The sequence below is a fragment of a genome, unplaced genomic scaffold (assembly GCF_019419815.1).
Source record: "Pyrus x bretschneideri cultivar Hongxiangsu unplaced genomic scaffold, Pyrus_bretschneideri_v1 Contig4, whole genome shotgun sequence".
Lineage (NCBI taxonomy): Eukaryota > Viridiplantae > Streptophyta > Magnoliopsida > Rosales > Rosaceae > Pyrus > Pyrus x bretschneideri.
In genome coordinates this window covers 8,617,866-8,642,256 of record NW_025999723.1, presented here as the reverse complement: position 1 = coordinate 8,642,256, position 24,391 = coordinate 8,617,866, and the positions used below count along the sequence as shown (strand labels likewise).

The 24,391-nt window shown below is 34.8% G+C and overlaps 2 long non-coding RNA genes across 6 annotated transcripts; both read left to right on the top strand.

The window, feature by feature from the left end:
- Positions 1 to 1,912: 1,912 nt before the first annotated feature.
- LOC125468736 lies at positions 1,913 to 6,835 on the top strand. Its single transcript, XR_007251120.1, has 2 exons — positions 1,913 to 2,726; positions 2,800 to 6,835. It is a non-coding gene; the product is annotated as an uncharacterized LOC125468736 (long non-coding RNA).
- Positions 6,836 to 15,331: 8,496 nt separating this feature from the next.
- Positions 15,332 to 18,026, top strand: LOC125468936. 5 transcript variants are annotated; one of them, XR_007251288.1, is made up of 6 exons: positions 15,360 to 15,375; positions 15,479 to 15,573; positions 15,701 to 15,974; positions 16,277 to 16,510; positions 16,615 to 17,113; positions 17,216 to 18,024. It is a non-coding gene; the product is annotated as an uncharacterized LOC125468936 (long non-coding RNA). The 5 variants fall into 5 exon arrangements; XR_007251286.1 differs by having other exon boundaries at positions 15,332 to 15,375; positions 15,479 to 15,974; positions 17,216 to 18,025; XR_007251287.1 differs by lacking the exon at positions 15,360 to 15,375 and having other exon boundaries at positions 15,393 to 15,573; positions 17,216 to 18,023.
- Positions 18,027 to 24,391: the final 6,365 nt, after the last annotated feature.

Genomic DNA, 24,391 nt, shown 5'->3' with positions numbered 1-24,391 from the left:
TGACTTTGTAAACTCTCTTAAGAAAAGGAGTGACTTTGGATTGTTTGAAAAAATGAGTCCAAAGAATAATTGAGTAAAAGAAGAATGTATATGCTACAAGCCCTCTGCTTTACTCATCCAAGAAGACTGTCACACGACTCACACATCGTTCACAAAACTTTATGGGTTTCAATTTTCTCGGATTATGCATCATACAACAATAGAGGGCTAATTATAATTTACAACTTTCAGGTTTGATGTGGTTTTCAAAAAATGATATGGGTTTCAATTTTCTCAGATTGTACTTTGAGGGTTTAAAACTTAATCAATTTATACATTGTCCTTTTAAATGTCTAATTTTTTTGAAATAATAACCACACGTTTTTTTTTTCTCTTCCAACACACCTTTGTTTATTTTGTCCATTAAATATTATTCAATCCGATGACTAATAATAAACAGAGGTACGGGAGGAGCTAAAAAAATGTGCAAAAATTGACATTTTTTGTTTGTTTATAATTTATAGTTGAAATGAAGGGAGCAAGAAATTATGATTGTATTTTTCTCTGTCAGCAGTATATAGTTGATACCGATGCAACGTGATATATTGAACTTAATTAGGAATTGAAAAAACCTCAAACTTCAAATTTTTCTTCTTCTAAATAAACGATATTATCTACAACCATCTCCAACCCATAAGTCGAGCCAGACAACCAGATGGGGGCTGGAGACTCGAGGGCACCAAAATTATCTTGTTGGTCAGTACATATGAGGTTATGTTTTTGCACGCATATTCATTTTATTTTAATACAACGAAAGTTCAAATCTCCCAAGCAACAAACTAGGGCCCATTTTTCTTTTTGCTGGGAGGCCTTTTTCGCTTTTTACAATGGTGTTATGTTTAAAACTTTAAATATATTGTCTGGAACAAAAAATAGTGGCTTTCTTTATATATGATTTTCACAACTTCATGGTCTTAGAACAATATATATGTAGTATGTGTCCATTGTGATCCGTAAAAATTATTACCGTAATTTGGTATTCATTCATTGTTTATATATAAAAACAAAAAAACTCAAAACTCAAAACATTTTTCTAATGGGACCGATATTGCCAATTGGTAAAATGTTAGTAAAATAGAAATAAAAAACACCCAACAACTATAAGTTTAATTCAAAAATACTTATGTGAAGTTATACTAGGACGTCATTTTTAATATCGTCCAGGGCCTCAAAATCTCAGGAACGACCTTGCCACCAACCACCACCAATGCTTGTTCGTGTTATTGTCCAAATTTTTTTGAACCTTTTACAGTAGGACTCCAGAAAGTTCGCGTTGCAAATCTGCCACTAGGAGAAAGTGAAGGAGTTGAGACAAGTAGCGTGAATTTTTTGGAGAAGGTAAATCTGCTCTTGAACGGGTTGTCTTTCTTTGGATTTCGTCAAGGTGAAGATTGTTGGTGTATTAATTTGAATTCGAACCCTATGATTGATTGAATAAAGGTTCAAATCTTCAACCAATAATACTCTAGATACAGTTTGAGACTCATGAACATTTACCTACTTAAAATTCTGAATATATGTCATGATCTCGAGTACTCAGATTTATTACGTGGGAACTTGGATTCCTTTCACCTAATCCTCATGACCCACAACTCTGGATCCTTAAAATTTGATCCAATGATTAAAATTATTATGACTTTAATGGAGCTCTTCATTTGTAATTATTGGATAAAATTTTAAGGGTCCAAATTTGTGGGTCATGAGGTTTAGGTGGAAGGGATCCGGAGAAAACCCCTTTCCTATTACGTGGTGTATCACAACCGTAGGTACACAAGTTCCATGCATCTAGCAGTCACGGAAGTATACCCCCAACGAAGTCGTGTATATATAAGCACCTCAAACAACAAACCCTTCCTCACCTACTCTCCTCTCTCTCTCTCTCTCTCTCTCTCTCTCTCTGTGACTCTGTCTTCTCAATGTCTTTCTTTCGACTTAGGCTTACAAAGAATAGATCTTAACCATTACTACACCCTTCTTCTTCTTCTTCTTCTTCTGCTATATTTTGATTGTTTAATTCTTCCAACTTAGCTTGGCTTTCCTTGCTTGCTGCTGCTGCTGTTGTTCTTCCTTCTTCTTCTTAATGATTCACATCTAATCTCATCCACCGGATTTCCAAATAACTCACAGTGTATTCTGACCCACAAGTCCTTCACACCCATGGAATCTATGAATTACACAAGGAAAAGTAGTTGGCTCCGTGTTGTTACTTTGAGCTAATTCCTTTTTTTGTTTTTCATGAAATAATTTTAAAAAATTCAATTTTAATTTCTCAGTCGTTGAGAACCGTATATTCTATTAGGGTTCCCCCAAGGCCTCAGGTCATTGGATCCACTTACTACATCAGCCAATGCTTGTGGCTGACATACACAATACACCAATTGTTCTTTTTTCTTTTTTCCTTATATTTTCTTCATATATTTTTCTTCTTTTTTTCATTACTATTTCTTCCTTCATGATCGTCCAAGTTCAATCCGTAACTTGAGAGATAAATTGATGATCCAGTCATTGTTTGCGGGTGCAGCATCATCAAGATTCACAAGTGAGTAGTGTGACATGATTTAATCGATTTAGTCATGTCGATTGAACTCGCGGAGTTGAGAATCTTGATGATGCTGCATCAGCAATAGATGGCTATACTCCCGCAGAGCTGCAAAATGATCAAATTTTCAGCATCCAAAACCAGCAAGGTAATAAACTCTTTCCAATCATCAGCCCTTAATATTCCATCCATATCGTTGCTTACTAAACATATAACCGCAGAGCTGCAAAAGGATCAAATTTTCAGCATCCAAAACCAACAAGGTAATAAACGCTTTCTAATCATCAGCCATTAATACTCCATATCGTTGTTTATTAAACATATATAACTTGGTGGTTAATTTTTCTTGATCATGCTCTAACGTGTACCATCATTAAAGTTTAAAATATATATACTTTCCTTCATGTTCCCATTATATATAGGGTTTTTGAATGTGTAGATCTAGTGGGTAGCTGAAGTTACTTTAGGGTTTTGTTGGCCATGGAAAGACGAATTTCTGGGTGATTCTGCTTTTGGAATTTAGTCATATATTTGGAATTTTTTATTTGGAATTTTTTTGGATCTAAAAATTTGGGAGTTCCTGTAATAAAACATTCAATTGAATCAAAATATATAGGTGGTGGCCGTCATGTGGTTCGGTAATTCAGGTTACTCTTCGGTGTGACATATCTCTATTCCCAATTGAAAACTTGATATCACCTGTGAGGGCTCTGATTCAATCGTGAGTTCTCTTTCTCCCAAGAATACAACCATCCTGTCATCATAGTAATCCCAAAAAATTTCTTGTAAATCATCCTGAGAAAATTCTGAGCTAAAGCATTTAGTATTGCGCCAGAAGTACTAAATATCCAAATAGTTTAAAAGAAAAAAGTAAAGACAAAAGACAGGTGTTGCCTCATCTTTCCAATATAGAGGAATATGTGTGTGTGCGTGTCTGTGTATTCTTTGCAGTAACATGGTGGATTTTCGGATTCATAAATATGTGCTAATACCTGAAGAGATGAGCTTCTAGGCCTAGTTCACAATTAGTTATCACCTTCGAGACTTATATCCGGATATTGCAGCATGCCACCAACAAATAACCTATTTGTATGTGAGTTATCAATTCTTCAATCACTTTTTTTTATTTACGTCACTTCTTTCTACATCACTTGCTATAAGGTACTTATGTAGTGGAAAATCTCAACATGTAGATGTCTGACTGATACCATATAATTAAGCAGCTAGCTATAGCTACAATTCATATTCTTTAATGCCTCATTCCTTCGCATCTTAGAGCTGGTCGATAGTACTCGAAATACCATGCATGCACATATACAGCCAGGCTATGCGTGACAGAATCCCCGACATGCAAAACAAGATAAGCGTAGAGGCGTAGAGGCTGGAACTTTTCTTTGATAGAAAGCCTGTGCTGGAACTCAGAACTTAGAAGAGCAAAAGATAATTATGCTTCTGTGTGTGTGTGTGTGTGTGTGTATCTGTTTCTTGTTTTCCCATAGACAATTGTATGTCACAAAACCACACACACACACGTATAGTACGTATTAAAAGAAGAATTTCATGGAGGAATGAAAATTGATGATGTTTTATAATTAATTATAATTACTATTGGATTGAATATTGTCCAGTATTAAGTAATGTAATAATTGGAAGATGATTTGGCTTCAACGACGGAAGAATGACATAGTTTGTAATTTCAGATTTGTACTTTGTAATTTTACTAACACTGGCCAACTGCCTTTAATTTTTGGAGAGCATTTTTGTTAAGTATGATACTTAAGCAACCCATGGCAAATGTTGACTAGAAGACAGGCGCGCATACATGAAAAAGAAAAGAAAAGCATGCATAAACATTTGGAGCCATTCGATTGTCAAATACCATTGCTTTAATTTATTTATAATCTTAAGAATCTAATGATTTGCCTGGTCTATAGGAATTATAAGGGATAAATCATTATTTCAAGGTATGTTGAATGAAGAAATGAAAATATTGTGTTCAATTTGAAGGTCGAAGATGGTTTACTTATAAAGAAATAAGAAGTCCATTGTCTAATCTAGTATTCGCCTCGACATGAAAAATCTAGCTCTCTCCTCTACCATCAATATACCTTGAATTTAAGACCTCATTTGATATGAATGGCTGGATTAGAATGAAGGACTCTTAAATATCAAGGTATATTGAAGGCAGAAATGATGGTTTTTCATTTAGAGAGGATTAGAAGAGTGGACTGCCTGGGGCGGTGCCACTAGCTGGTCCTCTTTTTAAGAAAAAAAATAAAAATTAGGAAGAGGATTAGTCTAGTCCATCTTCCATCCAATCTAGGTGTTTATTATTTTATAATTTTTCTCTTAACATATCTTTAATTTAGCTGTTTATCATTCTAATTCAATCATGTATAACAAATGAGTCTTAAAAGATTATCCATTATTACAATCCAATCATGAAAGACAAAACGAAGACCTTAGGGTATGCTTGCATTTTTTTTAAGCTTATAAGAGAACTTCTCATATAAAGAAATGTTACGAACATTAGACCCAAGTCTATCCAAGCATGGCCAAAGTAGTTACTATAGAATTGAACCGGTGAATTTAGCATGTACACTTGTGAAGTAGAAGAATCTTAAGCCATGTCATGTGGGACATTGATGACAAGAGCTGTTATGTCAAGTGAAAAGAAGGGAGATGAATCGTTCATACATTTGAAGGTCCACAAGTTTGTAGAGTGACTGAAAAAGAGAGAAGAAAAAACAACAGTAATGAGCTAAGGCCATAGGAGATCATCAACCCAACTGAAAACTGCTTTTACGCATATACAAATAATGCATGTAAGAATATAACGTCTCTAGTTTCTTGATTGATAACTATTCTTCAAACATATATGTGGCGTGAACCTTTTTCTACAAGCATCTCACACATTTTATGTTTTTATTTGAGTTTTATCAATCATTTTCCTGTCAATCCAGCTACACAGTCTGATGATTTAATATAAGTTCGGGATATTAAAATTTCAGATAAGTTAGTACGTATATAAGCTATATAGATATTTTTTTTTGAGTAAATTACATAAAATTACTTCAACTATGGATCGAATCACAATCTTATACTTCATGCTTTAAACATTGCAATGTCATACCTCAATTTATGAATCTGTTACAATGTCAGACCTTCGTTAACTCTTCTATCAATTTGACTATTAAATGATGACGTGGCAAGAGGAAGGCCCACTCATTTGCCAATTGGAATAAAAAATCAATTAATATTGATAAATTATTAACTGTTTTGTTAAACAATTAAAATTAATTTTAAAAAAAAAATCTTTGTTTAAAAGTTTGTATTTGGGGTTGATCTTGATTTTGATGAAATGACCAAAAATTAAAGTTTTCAATTGTTGGCAGAGGGTCATGTTCTTAAGGTATCTCAAAGAACATGCCAAAATATATACATCAGCTATAACAGTAAAAATAACCCATATTAATATTCTCCAACCAAAGTACTAAATCCTATATTGCGATTACATGTATTGGCAGCAAAAGAGATTGCTGACAGCAGCGGATCCGAATTCGATTTTTTTTTTTTTTTAATCTAAACCCGGTGGCGCGCCGAGGCTTTGAATTGTCGTCGATCTCCTAGTTGGGAATGACGATTCCGGTGGAGACGAAACTGACGTGCTTGGTGACGTCGTCATTCCTGCGTTTTTTGGAGCCGTCGTTGTCATCGTCATCGTCGGAATCGCCAGTAAACTCAGTCCATGACTCGGCCGAACCTGGTGGAAGAGCTGTCGTGAATTTCAAGGAGTCATTGACAATATGAATGGGGATAAAGGTTTCGGCGGCACACCAACGAGGCTGGAGAGGGTTGAGGCGACAAATTATGTTTGGGGGAGGTGAGGATGGAGATTTGGAGCGGCGGAGGAGCTTTTTTCTTGAAATCAGGGATTAGGGTTCTTGAGAGGGTGGTGGTGTTTTTGTCTGGGGCGAAGTTCAAGGCTTAATTTTTTTTTTTAATTTAAATTTTTTTGGATTTTAATTTTTAAATTTTTTTTAAATAATAAAGCCAGCGTGGAGTTTTAGTTAGGCAAAGAGTGAGTCTCATGTCTAGCATTTAACAGAAAAATACACTGAGCTATGAAATTGTAACAAATTCGTAAGTGAATGTATGACATTGTAATGTTTAAAAGATGAGGTATGAGTTGTTAGAAGACAATACTAAAATGTTATTTACCCCTTTTTTTTAATATTTCCATCATTTTTTTTCTTCCCCTTTGATAAATCAACAAGTTAAAAATCACTAAATAATATGTTAAATTATCTGACAAGAAACACATTTATGTGCATAATTCCATGCGTAATTGCAAGTATATATATTGTAAAAGTTTGTAATGGAAAATTGCTCACCTTTGTGCACTGCAACTCATCGAGTGAGAAATATTATTCACGATTCTTAGCTCCAAATTGAATTCAATTGCGCTCATTTTACCAAAAGTACATTTAATAATAAAATGTTCTGCCTGAAAAGCAGGATTAATTTGTTCATGCCATTATTTTTATAACAACAATCAATAGTAGAAAAAATAGCTTGTGCAACGAGATTTTAGGTGACAAAAACCTAAGTGGCACTTGCGTGACAGAAACACATATTGGTTGTGCAAAAATGGCAGAACTACCAAAAAAACAAAAAAAAAAAAAACTTTATGTGACGATTACATGTATTCGTCGCACAAGAAAAAGCGGAAAAAAAATTTTTGGCACCAAATGTTGCGTGACAAATATTTCCACATATTCGTCGTGCAAAGTTTCGCTGAAAACGGTAAGTTGCCCATTAAACGCTCTTATTTAGTGTGCATTTAAAACACACTTTGGGCAACCAAGGGTTCGTCGCGCAAAGTGTTACGGGTTTTATGTAAACACAGTTTCAGAACCCTAATTTTCAAAGGTTTTGTTTCAAAAGCGATGGCTGATTCGATTCCTAATTCAACAAAAAGTTGCGAGGGTGAAGGCCCTCCTGAAGGGAAAGGTAAGAAAGAAATTTATTGTTGAATTAGTTGTCTTATATTTGATATGGTTGAAATTATTTTTTTAATAGTCTATTACTTTTAAAATTTTGTGGTAGAAAAAAAAATGAGGAAAGCTGTGTTGTGAATAGAGACGTACCGGCATAAGCGATTGCCTTCCGTTGAAGACAAAAGTAGGGCTAATGCGTATGCTGAACTTAAGTTTGATATTAGGGGATTGGTACAGAACCAATGTTCTACCGATTTTAAGTCTTGGGAAACAGTGCCTGAGGAGTTGAAGAAGTGCATGGTGCGGGAGTTATCGGTAAGTTTGTACTAAAGAATGTGTAATTGTTTTTGTTAAAAAGTAATATTTTTATGATTATTAATTTATTTTTATTGGCATTACATGTTGTTTATTGGGAGGTTGATGAAACCGATGAGAAGCAGCAGAAGTATCTGGACGACCTTTTCAAAATGCAATTCCAACAGTAGAAGTTCGATGTGCAGCAGGTTGCGAAGCGTGCACGAGTTGCCGATGTCCCTGTTGATGCCCCAGAGGAAGAGAAGTGAACTTTTTTTATTTTTTTGTTTATGAAATAAGATATAGTTGAACATTATGTTTGACTTTATTTTAAAATTTTATGTTATATGGACAACTATTAATGTTTATATTAGTTGTAATATATATTTGTGTTAATAAATTAGTTTTATTAATTATTTTGGTAATATATAATTTGGTTTGAGTTTTTTAATTGGACAAAAAAAATTACATTAGTCATAAAGAAAAAAAATTACAAAAATAATAATAATGCAACTTGCGCAACGAATATAGTGTTCGTCGTGCAAATAGTTTACATTAACCAATTATAAAGAAAACAAAAAAGAAAACTAAAAAAAAATTGAAACTTGCACGCAAATTATTTAAAATTACAACTTGCAGGACGAACACTATATTCGTCGTGCAAAGTAATTCTTCCAATAGTAATCTTTATAAGGTGACTTCCATTGCAGAGGCAGAAACTACAAAAAAAAAAAACTGCAGAATCCATCTCTGCACCTCCTCCCCCTTTGTTTTTTCTTCAATTCAGCATCCGTCATTCCCATTTTCTCTCAATTTCTTCCTCTAATACTCCATCCATCTAAATCTCTATCTTCTCTAGGTTGATTGAGCTATTTCAATGTGTTTGGTAAGGGATTTTTTAAAAGTATAAATGTCAATTCCTATTAACGTTGTAAAATTCATTGTGTATAGGGATATTGTGTGTGACTAGCACTCGATGGATAACGAATTGGAAGGTATTTTCTTCATTTTATTTTAAAAAAATATAAATTATTTAAATTATATTGAAATTATGTTGTTATGTTTTTATTAAGTTGTTAAATTGTAATTATATTATGTTGTTAAAATTTTTATGTTATAATTATGTATAATGTTGAATTGTATATGTACATTGTACGTGACGTACAAATATGTGTTGTGATGTACGAAGTTAATTGTAATTAACTTCATATGTGTTTTTTTTTAGTAAAACTTAGTTTCCTATTCAAGGATTAGTTGGATTTCGTGCATGGATGCGAAAGCATGACTGCAATCCAATCGATTCTTGAATTGTCCTATTATTTGGACAGTTTGGGAATGCAAAGTTATGGCGCGTAGTTTACGGTTAAAGGATTAGGTTTCGGTCGTGGGGATTTCAGTGTCATCTCTTTACGTTCTTTGGATGGCATATAGGTATTTCATATCTATGTCATGCACTGGAAGAATTGTACAGAGATGCTGTCGAAATTTCTCCACGTTGAAATCTAATATGAAGTAGTAGTGAATTACATGGCATAACTTTGCATTCCTGAATGGGATAGGGCCTTTACCGGAGGCATAAGGTGATAAGATCATGTTGAAATTGTTGTACTGTTATTGTGGTTGCAGCAATTATGGACAGAACGTGGATGCAGAATCTGAACAAATATGCCAACGAATACTTGGACGAAATTGATGATTTTATTGACTTTGCACGTACACACAACCTTGGTGCAACTATAATCCAGTGTCCTTGTAGGAGGTCTAACAACATGTTAAGGGACACTATTAAAAATGTTTGATTTCATTTAGTAAGGAATGGAGTGGTAGAGACCTATAATATTTGGAACCATCATGGGGAACATTTAGAAATGCTTTGTCTTCAAACGTGACAAGTGTGGGCAATGTTGAACCTAGTATGGATCCTAATGAACAAGTCATGGAAATTTTAAATAATGCTTTTCCATTTACATCAACAAATACCAATTAGGAAGGGAAAGATGACGTGCCTACATCAATGGACAACACAGAATTCGAACAATTTGAAAAACTATTAAAAAAAACCAACCAAAAGTTATACCCGGGGTGCAAGGGCTTTTCGATTCTCACAGCTATTGTGGAACTAATTCACGCAAAACAAAATATCGTATGTCGAACCAGTATTTTGTTTACTTTTTGGGGGTTTTCAAGAGAATGTTACCAAAGGACAATTGTTTGCCAAAAGACCATAGAAACGCTCCAAAGGTGTTGAATGGTCTGCGATTGGGTTATGAAAAAATTCACGCTTGCAAAAATAATTGTATATTGTTCTATGAGGAGAATAAAACGTTAGTATGTAATGAGTTAAGATTTAAAATGACATCTTAGAATAGATCGACAAAGATCCCACAAAAAGTCATACGTTATTTGCCTTTGAAGCCTAGGTTGCAACGGTTGTATATGTCAACGCATACTGCCACCAACATGAGATGGCATAAGGAAAAATGAGTAGATGACGATGTGATAAGGTATCTTGAAAATGGGGAGGCATGGAAAGAGTTCGATCAAACGTTCCTTGATTTTGTTGCTGATCATCGGAACATTAGATTGGGACTTGCCACGGAAGGATTCAATCTGTTCGGCGTTCTAAACCAACACCATAGCACTTGGCCGATTTTCGTATAATTTGCCGCCATGGAAATGCATGAAAAAGGAATACATTATGACTTTATCGATAACTGAGGATCCTGGTAGGTCAATCGATGTTCATTTAAGGCCGTGGTGGATGAGCTAAATGATTTATGAACACACGGTGTGCACACATACAATAAGTGTACTGGCAAGATGTTCACTTTGCGGGTAACAGTAATGTGGACTGTGAATGATTTTCTTGCATATGCAATGGTTTCCAGGTGGAGCACTAAAGGTTATATGACATGCCCTATATACTAAGATGACGTAACATCTGGTTGGCACGTTGGAAAAGTTTGTTACCTTGGTCATCGGAGATGGTTGCTATGGGACCACGAGTGGCGAGAGAAGGATAAAGAGTTCGACGGGAAAATAGAGCCTCGTCTCAATCCTAGAGAATGGTCCGGTGATCAGATTTTGGAACAGCTTAACCGTTTGGATTTTGCTTTGTTCAGGAAAACTATTAGTATGACCACACCTTCTATACATATGAACTGGACGCACAAGTTTATGTTTTTTGAGCTCTTGTAATAGTCGAAACTAAAATTGAGACATAACCTCAATGTTATGCATGTTGAGAACAATGTATTTGACACATTGATCGGCACAATTCTAGATATTAAGGGCAAGACAAAGGACATGATTAAAGCTCGTCTTGATTTGGAATGAATAGGAACACGAAGCGGTTTATGGATGAATAGGGACAGTGATAAAGCCAGAAGGGATCTTGCGTTTTTTTTCCATGAAACCGAATGACAAAAAAAAATTTTTAAAGTTTTTATCGACTGTAAAGCTTCTCGATGGGTATGCTTCTAATATCGTGCGTTGCATGAATGTTGATAAGTGTAAATTAGTTAGACTAAAGAGTCATAACTGCCATGTGGTTATGCAACACCTACTTCCTATTGGTATTCGACATCTTTTGCCAGATGACGTAGTGAAACCAATCATGTTGTTATCTATATTTTTTTCGCAATTGAAATCAAGCTCATTGCGAAAGACGGACGTTAATCAGTTACGCCATGACATTGTCCAAATTCTATGCAAGTTTGAGATTATATTTCCTCTAGCTTTCTTCACAAGTATGATCCACGTGATGGTTCACTTATCGGATGAGGCATTGCTTGCTGGACCAGTCAACTTTCGATAGATGTATCCAATAGAAAGGTATATAATCATCGTCATTTTTTATAAGATCATTATCTGACAGTTAGTAAAATTTGTATCGTATCATTTTATTTTGGTAGGTTTCTCGGGGAGTTGAACAAACATGTACGAAACAAAGCAAAACCCAAAGCATCAATTATACAGGCTTGGATGGCATATAAATAGCTTACGTTTTGTGGAATGTATATAAAGGTTGCAATAATGATAGGGGTGTGAGAAAGGAGAAACTTTCAATTTTTGCCCAAATCGCTCGACCTTTTGGAGATCCGATACGAGGCAAGTAATTTTCCAAAAAGACATGGAGGTAGCACATTGGTTCGTACTCAACAATTGTGAAGAGACAATGTCATACCTAGACAAGCATGAAGATACGATGAAGCGGGCACATGTTTCACATTTGTATGCCAAGAAACACCGTGGATTGTTTCCGCGGTGGTTTCTCGAATATGTAAGTTTGAAGTGTTTTGTATTAGACATATATATTGTACCAATTAATTTTCTTGAACTAACAAATTTAAGTGTTTGGGTAATATTAGGTGAATCAATTGAAAGCATTAAATTTCCCAACGTACAGTGAATAGTTATATAACTTGGTGTTCGAATTGATCGCGCTGAATTGTTCTCGGGTTGCCATGTTAATGGCATCAAGTTCGTAGGGGCTGCATAAGATGACAAGTTGTGTACACAAAACAACGGTGTTCATGTCCTAGGTCGATGCGAAAGTACTAACATTGAATTTTATGGCAAACTAATAAGCGTCGTGCAATTGCTTTACAAACATCGATGCTAAGTGATCATGTTTAAGTGTTGATGGTTTAATACAAACCTAAATAGGTAGGAAAGTGTTAAAAGAGATCATGGATTACTATCAGTGACCACTACCAAAACTTGATACGATGACGACCCTTACATCTTAGCAAACATGGCAAAACAAATTTTGTATCTAGATGACCCTAAAGCCGAGAGGGGTTGGAAAGTTGTTCAAAAGATGGATCATAGGAACGTGTATGCTATAATAGAACAAGACCCTGCTAACGACGACATCAATAATATCACTAACCAATGTCTAGAATCTTTGATGGAAATTGGTGTGGAAACAGATCAAGTTACTAATCATATCCAAGAACCATTTCAGATAGAAGAAGTATCTTCAATCGAAATATGGATTCAATTTGACCTCGGTAATCTTCCGTGATACGATGCTCTAGTGCTCATAAACGACGATGGTGACTTACCTATTAATGATGAGGAATGTGACATTGAAAATGATGACAGCGACGAAAGTGAAAGTTATTATAGTTCGAATGAAGATTAATGCAATTTTTTTGTAAAATACATTAAATGGTTAATGCATTTTATATGTGAATTACTTTGTAAATAAATTTGTTTTATTAGTATTTTATCATAAATTTTAATCAAAATTCTACACACAAATAAATTAAAAAAAAAAAAACATTTTTAAACATAATTGCGCGACGAACAAGCCTTTTTCGTCGCGCAAGCATTTTAATTTTACATTGGTGATTTTAATTTTCAGGTGACGAATACCTTGATTTCGTTGCGCAAAGAACATTTGCGCGACCGAATCACAACATTCGTCGTTCAAGTGTTTGAAAATTAAGGTGCCCTTTTTTTGTGAATTTTTTTTTAAAAAAAGCCCAACGAATTTTTAAACCTTGTGCGACAGTGCCTCCATCGCGCAAGATTCTATGTACTTACTCCCATGTGTCGTTTTCCTCCCGTCACTTTCTTTTTCCTTTTTATCCCTGATACCCTCTCTCTTTCCTCTTTCTCCCGACACCATTGCAGCCCCTCTCACCCTTACTTTCTCTCCCCCGACACCCTCTCTGACCCTTTCACTACCTCTTTCCGTCGCTCACCTCATCTCTCCGCCCCTCTCTCCGTTGCTCACCTCATTTCTCCATCCCTCTCTCTGGCCGTCGCATCTTCATCTCCAAGAGGTAATTTCCTCTTAATTTTTTTTTTCAATTTGCTTTATTTGCCATGTTAATTAGGGTTTATAGATTAACGATTTGTTTTTTCAAAAAAAATTTTTATTGGGGTTTAGAATTAGGGCAGTGGAATTAGATTTGGGTTCGTAAATTGGGGGTTACATTTAGATTCTTAAATTGGGGTTAGATTTAGGTCTTAAATTAGGGGAACGATTTTGGGCAGTGAGGTTAGATTAGGGTTTTCTTAAATTGGGGGTTAGATTTATGATGCTTAACTGGGGGTTAGATTAGGTTCTTAAATTAGGGTTATTGATTTTAAATTAGGGGTTGGAATTAGGGCAGTGGGTTACAATTTGAGTTCTTAAATTAGGGGTCTTAAATTAGGGAATTTTTTTATTATTTTAAATTAAGGTTTATAATTAGGGCAGTGGGGTTAGATTTAGGGTGCTTAATTTATGAGGTTAGATTTAGGGTTCATAATTTAGGGATTAATTGATTTTAAATTAGGGGTTACAATTAGGGTTCTTAAATTAGGGCAATGGGTTACAATTAGGGTTTTTTTTTTTTTTAAATTTTTTAATTTTTTTTTAATTTTATTTTAAAGGTTAGAATTAGGGCAGAGGTGTTATATTTAGGGTGCTTAATTTATTGGGTAAGATTTAGGGTTCTTAAGTTAGGGGTTAGTTGATTTTAAATTAGGGGTTACAATTAGGGTTCTTAAATTTAGGGTTAGAATTAGAGCAGTGAGTTCGATTTAGGGTTGTAATGGTTTATTCGTTTTAAATTTGAGTAGAAATTATTATGCATGTGTATGATAATTTTCCGGGTAAAGTACAAAAAATTACCTCAACTATTGGTGTCACAACACTTTCATACCTCATCTTTTAAAATTGACAATGTCATACCTGATCCTACGAATTTGTGCCAATGTTATACCTTCCGTTAGCTTGGCGTGAATTTCTCAGTTAAATGCTAACGTGGCTTGATTCATGGCCCACTTTCTATTAAAAAAAATTAATATAATATTATTAAAAAATAAAAAAAATCATTTAATATTTTTTAAATATTAAAATAATAAAGAAAAGCGAAAAACAAAAAACAAAACAAAACCTTTCTTCCCTTTCCCCCTCCCTCCCTCCCCCATCTACCTACTGCAACTCAGAAAAAAGAAGGAAAAAAAAAAAAAAAAAAACTTCATCCCTTCCCCCCTCCCCCCTAGTGTCCTTCTCTCTTCTCACCCATCCCCTTTTCCCCCCACCCCCTCTTCTCCCCCACCCGAGCCCCTACCTACAACCCAAAAAAAAAAAAAAAAAATCCTAGTTTGTCTTCCTCTCGCATCCACCTTTCACACCCAACCTCGCATCCACCTTCTGCACCCAACCTCGCACCCACCCCTCGCGGAATCGACCTGGCGAACAGGATCTGGGTTTTTATTTTGGATTTTTTCTTCTTCTTCTTCTTCCTCCTCCTTCTTCTTCTTTCTGGGTTGCAGGGGGTTGGATTTTATTTTTTTTGGGGGGTGGGGGACGAACTGGATTGGGTTTTTTTTTTTTTTTTTTTTTTTCCTTCTTCTTCTTCTTCCCCCGGGGGGGGGGGTTTGTTGGGGGTTGATGGGTTTTCAATTTTTTTTTTTTTTTTTGGTTGAAGATTAAGCAGGGAAGAAGATGAAGATGGGGAGAGAGAGAAAGAAGGGGGAGGGGTGTGGAAGGGACGAAAGGTTTTGTTTTTTTTGTTTAACTTTTATTTATTATTTTAATATTTAAAAATATGAAATGATTTATTTTTTTAGTTTTTTTAATATTTTAATAATTTTTTAATAGAATGTGGGTCTGGATCAAGCCACATCAGCATTTAACTGACAAATTAACGGCAGGCTAACGGAAGATATAACATTGGTACAAATTCGTAAGATGAGGTATGACATTGTTAATTTTAAAAGATGAGGTATGAAAGTGTCGTAACATCAATAGTTGAGGTAATTTGTTGTACTTTACCTTAATTTTTATCTTTGTAATCTTACATATTTATTTCCAATTTTGTAGATGTCGCAGCTCATTAGAAGCCAGAAGGCGATGACAACTACACCTTGTCCGATGACTACACCTTTTACTGTTGTCATAATTGCTGCGGCAGAGATGGACCATAGGCCAGTGAATCCAATTGACCCAGTTGGTCCCTGAGTCCCACAGACACTGGAGTCTTCGACTTCTTCAGTGACGCTACCTTTTAGCGCCTAACGTGATCATTAGTGCCCCCGCACTCCGGAGCAAATGTCGCCATCAGGATCCACAACCAATGCCTCGAGTTCATAGCCAGGTATATTATCCTAATTAACTCCCTCATTCCCATGTTAACTTAGTGTTGTTATTTTACGTTAATTTTGTTAAGTTACGTTATTCAAAGATTAAAAAGTTATTTTATATATATATTGTTTATTGTTGTCATTGTTCCCAACCCATTATTAAACAGTTGTGATCATTGTGTTGGATACATATATTGTTTATGTAATTTTCAGGGTTTGGGAAATATTTTAATTATAGGGAGGTTCTGCTAAAATTTCGGTAGCATTTGTTATTAGTTTTGGTTTAACGTTAATTTTTAATTTGTTCGCAACCAAGAAAAACACCCGAGGACCTTGTCGGCAATTGAAGACGGCGAAGGTCACCCGGATGACCAACAACCATATCACAATCAGATACGGTGAGCGACATCGGGCTACACCAACTACGGAGCAGCATAGCACATTGGCCTAAGACATTAGGCATGTCATTCGGACCTTTTGTCCTATGTGGTGGAAGTCTTGGAAGGCAATACCAGACGAGGTGAAGAACATGGTGCGCAATCATTTATCGGTAAGTATCCTCACCTTTTTAATGGTTTTCATATAAAAGTTATATATTTATATTTATTAATGTATTTAATTACTAATACTTTTGTAATATTTGTTACATTGTAGACAAACTACAATTTTGATAACATTTACAAGGACATGTAGGCGTACCTCAATCGACTCTTCTCCGAACTGTACAAGCAGTGGAAGAGTGACCTACACTAGTATTTCGAGATGCTTGATGATCTGCAGGTTGCTCTCGAGGAGGGTTGCCCGAATGAGTTTGAGGAATGGGAAGATAGCTGGGTTTGGCTCTGTGGTCATTTTCAGGAGCTGGGCTATGTGGTCCCTTTTTAAATATGACTTATTTCATTTTACTTTTTGAAATTTTTACTAATGTTTATTAATTTTTGTATATTTTCTTTAAATATTACAACTAATATGTTTATTTTGTGTATAACAGAAGAAGGCGAAGGCAAACAAGATCAATCGGGAGAAAAAAGACTATTCTCCACCATTCGGGTTCAAGACCCTTCTCATATAGGGGGGTTCAAAATTCCCTAAGATAGACATCTTTGCTAACGTTTATGTTCAGCCCGGGGATGAGTTGGCCGAGTCCCTTCATGTAAGTATTATTCAATTTTAATTAATGTCTTATGCATTAAAGTATTATAATAATTAATTCAAATTGTTTATTATTAATATTCCATGTTTTATTTCACAGAAGACTATGGTGGAGAAGAGCCAGTCGGTTATTCACGAGTCCGCCTCCCAGCTCCCCCCAGCCACGTCGATCGAATCTGTGGATCCCTCCGAGGATGTGGGTTTCTCATCCTTACAAAGACCTTGGACCAGACCTTTGGTCGGAGGCTAGGATGTATTGCCGGGGGATAGGGAATGCCAGGCAACGGGAGAGTGGAGCCTCTTCATCCTTACAGTCGAAGGGTGAGGTTACAGCTTTGACACAAGAAGTCGTTGGCCTGAGGACTGAGCTTGCATCGTACAAAACTCAGATGTCATTCATCGTACATGCCCTAAGTTCCTCCGGGATCCGTCCCCCCGATTTTTCTGCACCATCAACATCAGAGCCCCTCCACCCTAAACATACCTAGCAATTAGATCTGTCGGCCCCCGACCCCGTCCCTAACCCCAACCCCTTCCACCAAGCACTTCCGAACGACTTGCTCATAGATTATGCTGCATTTTTTTCTTTTTTCTTTTTTTTCCCGCTTTCTATTTAAACTTTGTAGTTGTACATACATTTTTATTTATTTATATTATAAATAAATTATTTTTTTATTCATTAATTTTTTTTTTTCCAATTGTATTAAATATTTTTTTTATTAAATTCTATTTATTCTATCGTGCGATGAAAGCCTTCGTTTGTACACATTTCTTGCAACGAGCAATAAAACGTCGCGCAATCGTTTTGCCGCACTTTGTTGCGCAAAGTCTTTCTTCACAACCTTTGCGCGACAATTTCTGCATCGCCATAAGTTTTGTGCAACCTGGAAATGCTTTGCACAACAAATACTCCCTTGTCACACAAAGTGCTTATTGCAGTAGTGAACCTAGTTATACGTAAGATAAATTTAAGGAAGAACAATTTTTTAAGGTAACCTTATTAGCACGAAAGATAATAATAGAAGACAATACCAAACAGGTAAATCTAGCATTCAACTTATATTGTTATTAATTGATACATTTCGTAACCTTTTATCGCTGATCAGCTGATTGCAAGTCTTTAATGGTCATACCTGAATGTTTCTAGCTCGTTAGTCAACTATATATTGTTATTAATTGATACATTTCTTAACCTTTTCTCTCTGATCAGCTGATTGCAAGTCTTTAATGGCCATGCCTGCATGTTTCTAGCTCGTTAATTAAGTATATAACATCTAAAGTTACTTTTTATCAGTACACTTATATTACAGTTTAATGGTATTCTTCTTCACGTATAAATAATCTTAAATTTGAATCTTATGAATAACAAATTCAATACAAATTTCTCTCTAGCATAGATTTATCGTTATATATATATATATATATAAATTAATATTTATCAAGAATGAAAATCATATTTTTTAAACCACGGCCGCATCAGTTTTTTTATTAAGCGTGGTATTCTCTTTCTGTCGATCAAGTTAAAAGTCCTCACAAAGTTTTAATGAAGGCACTTAATTAGATGCATATATACTATCCTGTACATATTCTTCTTCATCTAGATAAAAATCTTTTAAAATTTAAAAAACAACTTAAAACCATCACAGCGGGGTTGGCGGTTGTGACATAAAACCTTGACCAGACAAAACTATTTTCTAGAAGGGAATCCCTAATAAACTCAGGGTACCTAAGCAGAAAGAAAACCCCCTTAGCATAATTATAACTGGTGGCAATTTTGTCTCTTAAAACTATAGTTTTGTTTTCCGCTTGATTAATTTGAATGTATGACTTATACATGCATATATACCAATTCTACCCCCCAATGATCCATCAAATAGTATATATAGCTATGGATGAAGCATGAGTGGTTGATCATTTGCCATAGCCAAACTGCCATTGACGAAAAAGTTATAGCAAAGAAGTACTGCCTAATAATGGTTAGACAAAACTAAATGTATTTAGAGATTAATATCTGTAACAGAAAATAAACAGCGAACATTTTATACAAGGATTGCTATGTACGTATTCACTGGTATGCAGCAGTGCGTCCACAAAATAATGATGCAGGGGTGGAAAAGTACTGTGGACCTGTGGTGATATAATTGCTAGTCCTCCCTACAGAAAATATTTCAATTGCTAAATTCACATAAAAAAATCTATATACATAATTTCAACCAATATTATACTCTGTAAAGAAAAGCAAGTCCATTGTTCCGGTTTATATATAGTTCCTCAGAGAAAACCATGAATATACTTTTTATGGGAAAATATAGTATTCTGCAGATTACTGCATGGTCAAGATATCCAAATTAAAAATTGTAAAAACCCAAAAGGAAAGTTTGACGTTAACGAAATTATATAACTGCGGTTTAGCAAGTTCATCACCTTCATTCTATTTCTACTCTGCAATATTATCTGTGTTTTAAATTGTAAATGAGCAAGTTGTAATATATATATATATGCACACACAGTTGTTCTTTTGTCAAACTTTTCATTCTTATATATACAGGAAGTCTTTAAGGGAAGGGATCCCCATTTTTCAGAAAAAATGGGAACATCCTCTTAACCGTTAGATTTGGCTTTAATGAAATCCTGTGATTGAGATTATATGGCCTGTGATTTAATCTCAGCCATATAATTTCATTAAAGTCAAATCTAATGGTCAAGAGGGTGTCCTCATTTTTTTTAAAAAAATGGGGATCCCTTCCCTTAAAGGGCCTGTATATATACATACGCGCATGAATATAAAAATTATCTTACAAATGTGGCCGGTTGACAAACTAAAATACATATATTATCAGACCATGAATTTATGTAATAACTAAATTGATGTTTGTCATGAATCTGCAATCTAATATATAATTTGGTAAATATATAAGTAACATAAGTATGATAAAGAACATTACCTTATATATACACATAAATGCATGTCATACCAAATGCTGGTCCCCAGAAATGGCTTTTGCCCCACCATGGGACTACATATTTTTACAACTTCGATGGATCAAAGTTCTGACCACGCATTATATTCAATAATTCTAACCATAAGTAGTACTAAAGATGCTAGATAGCATAGCAAGATTTCACAAATCTCTAATGGGTCACTAATGGTCCCCCTGCAGATGGTAGCTAGGCATTGCATAGTACAATATAGTGATGAGCGAGGCCGACATGGTGTTCCCACATCCAACAATTCCAACCTATAAAGTTTTCAAAAAGTACTTGGCATTGTTGTATGATATTCAAGTTTGAGAGAAATGCAGCTTGTGAGTAGTAGTGCTCATACAACCGTTGGCACTCGTACTGTTTTTTCTTAATTTGCGACCACAAGTCGAGCTTGTGAGTGATGACAGTTGACAGAGAGAAGTTGTACAAATGAACGTCCATATGGTTTCGTGTCGTTAAAGTAGCCTGTTATATTGGCAATGCTTTTTGTGATTTGGCTGGGTTTACAATGAAGCTAAAGTTTATGATTGTAGTGGCCAAGTGGTTGTTTGGCTTTGGGATATGGGGGGTGTCATGAAAGGTTTTGATATGCTAACTAGCTAGCTAGCTTCTAACTTGTAGTTAAGTACTTTTCCATGGAAACTTCTCTATGAACAGCTGCTTAATATAATCATGATGAGGTTATTCATATGTATGAGAGGGGATATATTAATTTATTCTAACATCAGAATCTGATTCTCCTAAACTCAGTTAGGGTTGAGGCCATATACGTCGACCGGCAGCCCCAACTGTCCTAGGTTGACCTTCCCGAGTTCCAATCTTATTCAACTAGTTAATTAGGGCCGACCCCTCCTCAAATCTGGAAAAGAAGTGGCTAGGAAGTTAAGGGCATAAACATTATAGTTAATTGCGTGGTGCATTCGTAGGATATACAATTAGTACTTTAGTTGGATGCTTCAAGAAGTTGGAATATGTAATAAAACACACACACAGAGGGTCGGTCCAAAGATTTTTGAGGCCAGGGGTGACGTCAAAAAATGTGCCCTCATGTCATATAAAAAAAATATTTGTTTTCATACGTGAGACATCGATAAAATTATATTTAGAAAAACACTTCAAACTCAATAATTTAGAAACACGGAATAATTAATTTATCTTGTATCAAGAGAAGGAAACTAAAAAACTTCGGGCTTCCAAGTACATAGATTATGAGTTTTGTTTTCCATATGAACTTTTAAAGTGTTTTAGTATAAATCGTGAGTTATTTTTTCTTATTTACTAACCTCATCAATATAAGACTAAAAAAAATATTAATGTTTTTGAGTCTTTAAGGATATCTATAAGTAATGAATGGACACTAAATTAAACCTTTTGATGACACGTAATAGTATTTGCAAATTTAGTCTACGCATTACTTTTTGCTGAATATTAGACCTGAAATGGAACAGATATTTAAAAATAGCAACCCACATAACTACTAGCTAGTAAATAAATTAACAACCAAACAAAAATTTGTAAAAATTGAAAAAAATAAACATGCACATGGCATTTCGAACTTAGGACCTCTCGTTAATTTTAAACAACAAAAACCATTGCTTCTAATTAAACTTCTTGATCATTTAGCCAAATTTTATAAATTTATACTGTTATGAAAAGAAATTTGTAAAAATTGGAATGTAAATAAGCACACGTGATGTTTTGAACCTAAGGCCTCCTCATCATTTTAAACAACAAAACCACCAGTTCTAGTTAAATTTCTTTATCACTAAACCAAATTTTATAAATTATACTCTTATAAAAATATATATAAACATATCACTTTAATAATTTTGATGCCCTAAACTATCGCCTTGTCCGCGTTGGGCCTGGGTCTGGGCCGGGCCTGCACACACACACAGAGGGCCCGCCATAAAGGGGCGTCAGTTGTGCCATCGCACAGGATCCTTGATTTTTTTAGACCACTCAAAAATATTTGGTCCCTATAAGTTTGCCTACTCTTACTCTACGGAATCTCCTGCACAGTTGCTTTTACCGTTTTGCATGTTTTCAAGTAGAAAAGACAATGAATAGAAGAAAATGTCTCTCGGTTTTTTTTCCTAGTGAATTATCAAACTTTGTACATCAATTGATGAAAAATTATTTGTTTATATTTTCATGGAGACTATTGGCCCCCAAAATCCTAAAGTTGACCTTGATAATAAGTTGAAGAATGCTAAAATAAATTGCACATGCACGTGCTTGTGGATGGATAACGACTGGTGATATTTTGTATTTGTAAGCTCTACATGCATCAATGAGGCATTGTTATTATAAACAATAATGTGTATATATGATAAGTTTGATCTTTCTTACACTAAGAATTTTCTAGTTGAAATGGCTAAAGCGGATACACTTTGCTATGCATCCGAGTTTGAAAATAATGTATGTCTGATATACGTACATCATACATGAATACATTAGCTATAATTAGTTTATCATAGTAATATTGTGTGCTTTTTTAACGTTTGCAGTGGAGATTTTTACTTGTACAATCCCAACATACCTTGAGCCGTTGAAAATACTGACCTAGCTAGACATCATGAAACTTACAGCATTTGCAAAGCAAAATTCAGAAGACCAGAAACAGTGGTCTTCCATTTAACAAGCAAAATAAAATCAGTGGCAGGTGGAGCTGGGGGACCCCTCTACATTTCTCCAAAATCCTGTGGGTTCTCCTTAATTTGTAATAATTTACCCACAAAAGAAAAACTTTCCTATGTCAGCCTCTGCATAACACGATGAAAATTTTAATAGGAAACAAATAAAACATGCACCTAATTATGGTTACTTTGCAAGAGCATGGGAAACTATGAGACTGAATAATTGAGATCATAACTTCATTGGTTTTAAAACTTTTAAGTATCTGCAAAAATACAAAGTCACATTAACTAGTATGATGAGAAAAATGAGAGAATGCATGTCTTTTGAGTTAGATGACAGGGAAAATTTCTCACAAAGTCACAACAAGTCACTTCAATGCCTTTTCTTGTTGAATTTGGGTTCACAGAAGTTGCCAAACTCCAAAGGCATGCATTTTTGTAGGCTTTGTGTGCATATTCTGGTTTCATGAGGTCGGACCAGAACTAGGCCCAAGTTTATAATTTTGTTTTGTATGAGGCCTGCATTGGCAGCCTTCCAAAACCTTTTTTTTTATTTTTTTTTATTTTTTTTTAATTTTATATAAAATTATTAAATTCTTTCCTTTGATAAACGGATTTCTGATCTGTTAGTTGCTTAGAATAATTAAAATTTAGTGCGTTTCTTGCCATTGCACATAATAAGATCAGCCTATCAATTTTCTGGATTTTTAACCTCATTCGTAAAATGAAATTTTTGGGTATGTGACTATATTTCCGAACATTGTTGTGAAAAGAGAGAAACTATAAGAAATTGACAAATGGACAGTGAATAAATCTTTGAGATGTTATTGTAGGCATGTAAATTTTGGTGAAATTGAATGTTCACGAGTGCATTAGATCTTGACATGTGAGAGCTTATGTGATGTGTGCTATGTGTCTCATAAATTGTACACATAACATGTGACTGATCAAAACCGGACGAGTTATCAAGAGAACACATGTCAACAATTGGCGGAAATGAATTATTTGATTTTAATTTAGATTAAACAAATTAATTAGTTTAAATTTAAATCAAATAAAAATGCCAAATTAGGAAGATTGATTTATTTGATTTCATCTGATTAAATTAAATATTAATTGATGGAGTCAAATCACAAATCACAAACTAAGCGTCCAAGACACAAATAAAGTCTTGGTTCTTTCGTAGGCAAAACTTGGAGAGTCTATAAATACAAGGCTCCAACAAAGAAAATTGTCAGAAAATCATTCTCACACCCAGACACTGAAGCTCTTAAGCCCCCTAAACTCCCAAATTCCCAAACACTCAAACATTCAAAAAGACTCAGAAAACTCTGTGTATTCTTCGTCAAACTTGTGAACAATCATCAAGCACCATTACACGTGTCGATTGTTCGATCGCCACAAGCCAAACCTTTACTACATCCATTAATTCGAGATTCAGTTATCGCGACCCTTAGATCAACAACCCCCTACACACACATTTTTCACCCCGGATATCAAACCAGAGGATTCAAATTGTAAACTGAGATTGTAACCCTAAACTTACATTAATACAATACATTTATTTTGTACATGTGTTCTTGTTTGATTTGTCACATAAAATTCATGTTTACAGTTATGTTATCCATCATTGATGGTCAATCCTTTCATGTATA